Source organism: Geospiza fortis, unplaced genomic scaffold, assembly GCF_000277835.1.
Source record: "Geospiza fortis unplaced genomic scaffold, GeoFor_1.0 scaffold381, whole genome shotgun sequence".
Classification (NCBI taxonomy): Eukaryota; Metazoa; Chordata; class Aves; order Passeriformes; family Thraupidae; genus Geospiza; species Geospiza fortis.
The window spans coordinates 3,077,825-3,083,039 of record NW_005054348.1 but is presented as its reverse complement, the minus strand read 5'-3'; the positions used below and the strand labels follow the sequence as shown (position 1 = coordinate 3,083,039).

Genomic DNA, 5,215 nt, shown 5'->3' with positions numbered 1-5,215 from the left:
AAGTCAGAGCTGGCAATCCTGCAGCCCAGTGAGGCAAGGCAGCCACTGCCTTTGAAAAAGCTCCCTTCATTGCTTTGGGGAAACACCAAGAGGAGCAAGAATAATAAGCTGTTGTCCTGACAACCTTACAAAGTAAAACCAAGGCTTACTTTACTACAGCAGAACACTACAGACAACCTGATCACTGTAAACTGCTCCTAATTCTTCAAGAGCAGCTGGCAGTGCAATAAGCAAGACCAGCACAGCAAAATACATATGCTTACTTACACACTGTTGATGATATGCACATGAGGCATGAGAATGCATGAACAGACACAGCCACACTCTTCTGGTCTTTTTTCCCCCCACACTTATTTTTCCATTTTGTGTCACATTACTCTTACAATGGGGTTTCAAGCTAAAACACATCAGACATTAATTTTCAGTGCTGAGAAGCCAGAAAAACACTAGAAGCAGAGGAGTGCTCTTTTCCTTGAATGTACTTTAGGTATCTAAAAGTAGGAAGTAATTAGTTTTGAACAAAAAGCCACAAATGAGAACAACCAGAGAAGAAGAATGATTAAATAACTTGCAACTCTCAGGTGGAAAAAAAAAATCAAAACAACAAACCTGGAAAAACCCTAACTGACTGAAATGTCCTATCTTTCACAAACACCTTCTTCACAAAATACAGGAAAAAGAGCTGCTTTTTTGCAATGACTATTTTGCTAACTATGCATTAATTTCAGTACTTCTTTTTACCCCCCCACATGAAAGGGAAAAAACTAGCAAAAATATTTTAACACTATGTGCACTTATAACACATACTTTAGAATGTTTCACTCCACCCTTATTCACCTTAATTGCCATTTCACTGTCGCATCCCTTCACAATTTATCAGATTTGACTGAAGTGACTGTATAAATCCAAAATGGAATATAGAGTGGCCCAGAAACTCCTTTCCTTCTCATATATATGGAACAAACAAGTGTAAAAAAGAAAAGGCAACTCAAAACACCAAAAAAATTCCAAATCACTAGAAAAATTGTATCGAGGTATTAAAAGACATTTTATTCCATTTAAACTAACCTGCCACAGAATGCCTGATGTTCTCAGAGTACCTTTCCAAACAAAAACATTTTAAGTATTGTAATCTGCTGTTCCTGTAATTTGTAAAATGGTCCTGTCATTTCATCACAGTTTGCATCAGGTTTTAAAAAAAGTTGGTGAGGCTAAAGGGAAATGGAAGACCAAATTGATGAGTTTTATGAGAGCTTTGTATCTTTAGTCTTTTAGGCAGCCTTTGAAGTATAGGTATTCCACAATATGACTTTTCAGCTGTAAGTTATACAAAACTAATTTGATGGGATTTATGTTAGAGGACACATGATACACATAAATGCAGGCAGGCATTATCACAATCCACAGCCACTATGCCAGTGAGAATTCAGGCAGCCAAGGGAGAGCAGGAGGAAAAAAGAAACAGCAAACAATACAGGAGCATTGCACAAATATCTGCAGAGCTGGGTATGCGGCTTTGTAGGATCCAGAACAAAAAATGAAGACATTATATAAGAAAAGACTCAAAGTCAATGGCAAAACTCCAAGTCCTGTGCTCAGAATTTTATTTAAGCTGCTGAGGGGGAGGGGCAGCCAGACAACTTCAGCTACTGCCACCTTCCAGCCTCCCAGCTACAAGAAGCCAATTTACTACTGCTCCTATAGCCTCCTTCTAGATTCCCTCACTTTCAAATAATAGCTATGGTATCTTTCTACATTACATGTCACAGCTTAAAAAAAAAAAAAAAAAGCAGCTATAGGTCTTTTTCCCAAGTAACACAGAATCTCCAGTTAACAGCACTGAAATAAATGCCTACTTCATTTCAAACATCTACTATTCTTAAAATGTCTTACAAGCATTGAATGCAATAAAGCTGTTTGCCTGCATGTCCAAAAAGATGGGACAGCAGCTGCTCACATTTATTACATGTTCAGAACACTACCTCATAAGGATTCAAGACATTTTTTAAACAAAACCTTTAATTATGTATGCACTTCTCATTATTTAAGAAATTCCAGAAAACCAGAAGAATCCACATATAAATCCTGAGTAGCTAACTGCTGATGTAATTACAGTTTCATGATCCAAACAAGAGCCTACATATCTTCTAGTAAGAGCTATGGTGCAAACTAATCACAATGACATTTCTGCCTACTGCTGTCCTAACTAAAAACTAGAAGAGTATCACCAATTATAATAATCCTTTTCAATCTTCTGCTCATTCAATTATGCCTCAAAGTGGCTTCAAATCCGGGGTCAGTGCTTTACTACAAAGGAAGGCAGGTTCTCTCTCATTTACTTCTGTCAGGATAAATCAGATGTTTAACATTAAGTTTGCTCTTTCACAACAAATTAAAAAAAAAAAGACAGCTATTCATGTGAAATCCTGACAATTCTTAAAAATCTAACCAGTCGTATGACATCATCACTGAATGTAATCAGGAATTAATGTTATCCTTAATGAAACTTATGTAAACAACTAGTGTTTAACAAACAAATAAACAACTGTGAAACATACTTTTCAATCTACTAAATACAAATCCCCTCATAAATTCTTATTATTGGATTATTTGATTCGGTAGACAGTCCTCACACTCTTCTCTCAAAATTCAGGTAGAAAAACCAGGGTTGAAAAGACTATGAAGGGCACCCCTACCTTAAACTTCCTGAACTGTCCAGATTCATAAAAGGATGAAAATTGTGCTGAAAATAAAGAGATAAACTGAAGCTGATCTTAACTTTGCAGGAGGCAACATTTTCAAGAATCAGATACAAATTATGTTACCTAATACAAAAAAAATTTCTACTCTGAGGACAATATTGCAACATACAGAAAATAAACAGCCACCTCCACTTTACTGATCCACAAGCCAACTTACTCAGACATTTTAAAATTGCAAAGCATTTTAAATTGCAAAGCAAAAATTGCATGGAAAAAGAGCATTTGTCAAATCCTGATTTCATTTCAAGCTGTAAAAACAGCTACTGTTGGTAATCTTGGATGACTAACGTGAGAAACTAGATAACCCAGTGCCCCACCCTCTTTCCACGATCTGTAACTTGTATTATCATAATAGCATAGCTTTTCTTCCTCTATATTACCAAACTAGGTCTCTCTGCAGTAAAAGGCAGGAACCTACTGAAAATATTTTAACATCCAACCATCTAAACATAATCCTAACTCCAGCCAAGGCAAGGAGAAAATACTTCCTTTCTCCTGCAGTTTGAACAGGTGATCTGCAGATAAAGAGCTTAGGTGCAATGCCTATGTCCAGTATGAAGCTGGAAGTGAAAAAACAAACTGCCTCAGTTCACTCATAAAAGTCAAAAGCAGCAAAAAAAAAAAAAGGGATGATTTTGCCATCTGTTTGACCACTGCTTTGCTTAGTTCCTCATTTGACTCTCTTCATTTGCAAGAGTATTTCACAATGCACTTGAGTAATGGCATGTCATAAATGCCTATAAACAACCACCAAATTATCTTTCTTTCAGGAAAATGAAATATAAACCTTTAAAAATACTGTGATATGTACAGTAAGCAAATACCAGCTACAAAGAAGTGAGGTTTTGTTTAGTTCTAAGCTTCACATTATATCCTTGGCATATATGAATGAAATGATCTTTAATTGATCCAATAGGATTGGTGAAACAGTCTGGCATCCTTACAACCATTCCTTCTGGTTCCATCAAAGTGCTGCATGACCTGCTAAGGTAACCCACTGGGCATGCAAAACCAAGACAATACATTCAGAGACCTCTCTAAATCTAGCTTTATATGAATGCTACATGAATTATAAATCAACTGTTGTGGACCCTAAGTAATGTTTAAATATCTATAATGCATTAGAGCTCTTGATGATTTAAACATGTTTGCATTAATAATACAAGATATTTCAAAGATCAAATTTGAAGATTTAAGTATTTCAGAGCCACCACTGAAGGAGCGAATGGAGGGCAAATAATGCATTCCCAGTGACAAAAGGCACAGTATTGTAAAAACACAGGAAATACAGTAATAAGGCATCAAACCTAGGCTTTTCTATATCCAGCAGGCTGTGAAGCACTATGTTTCTGAATCCAACTCCAAAACGTTTCAGCCTAAAGTAGCTAGGTACAGAATCTAGGGGGAAAATAGCTGAACAGGCAATATTAATGCACTACGGTCCCTTTTAAAATAAATCCATCAAACTAAGAACTGAGACTGAATTGTTTGTTTTTCCCCATTTTCAAACATCCTGCGTTATCCAGCTGCCTTTCTTTATAGCAATGTAAATATTATGCAGAGTTACCTTCCAACTAAACAAACTTTCTTTAGATATTAGTAAAACACACGTAAAATGAAGTCTAAAGAAGCAACATGAGCTAATCAAAACAACAAATTCTGTCAGCTAGTAGGCAAGTTTCAGATCTGCTCGTGTCTCATCGGTGCAGAACTGACCAGAAGATAGTTTACTATTCACGTGAAGAAAAAACAAATAGACAAACACAGAAATAGACAAACACAGGCTGCAGAGACAGATTACATGCTTTCCTTCCCTGCAGGATAGCTGATATAAGAAAGCCATCTAGTGTTAACTTTCAGAAGTGAAAACTGCGCACAAAAGAGCTCGGGAAAATTTACATGTGCAATTCTCTTTAACTTTGCATGTCTTTTGCATCATAAAAAAAAATAAAACTCGTTTCCTCTAGAAAAGCCAGGCTGAAAGCAAGTATTCAAACTACCGATGTATTAAAATAATGCAGCACCAAGTACAAAGGTAGTTTACTGACCTACTTCGTGAACCTTAACAGCCATATCTCAGATTTGTCAGCTTCGGAGTTGCCTTTGTCAAGCCTGTGTAACACTACTTCCCCATTCGCAGGGTCTCGCACGGCGCAGCCGAGCGCTGCCGCCCAGCACACAAGGGCTGCGAAGCCAGCAGCATAAAATCCGAGGCAAAGTTGATCCCGAGTTGGCTGCTATTTAACGAACCGAACGTCAGCTTCGGAGAACGGACCCCTGAACAGCTATGGGAGTATTACGAGATAACAAAGAGTGCAAAAGGATGCAGCCTGCGTCTTGTAGCCAGCAACCAAAAAAAAAAGGGGGGAGATTTAAATCATTTAAGGAAACTGTACGGGCTGAAGAGGCTTTTCCTCTGCTACCCCAAGCGCTTGGCGGCTGCCGCTGCACCG

General features: G+C 37.6%; 1 protein-coding gene across 2 annotated transcripts in view; it reads right to left on the bottom strand.

The window, feature by feature from the left end:
• Positions 1-5,146, bottom strand: part of SIPA1L2 (signal induced proliferation associated 1 like 2) — a 124,259-nt gene extending 119,113 nt beyond the window's left edge. Inside the window, exon 1 of one of the 2 annotated variants that reach the window (XM_031058754.1) lies at positions 4,811-5,146. The gene's annotated coding sequence lies outside the window, so the exon portion shown is untranslated. The remainder of the gene's footprint in view (positions 1-4,810) is intronic. The other variant, XM_031058755.1, reaches the window with a different exon arrangement.
• Positions 5,147-5,215: the final 69 nt, after the last annotated feature.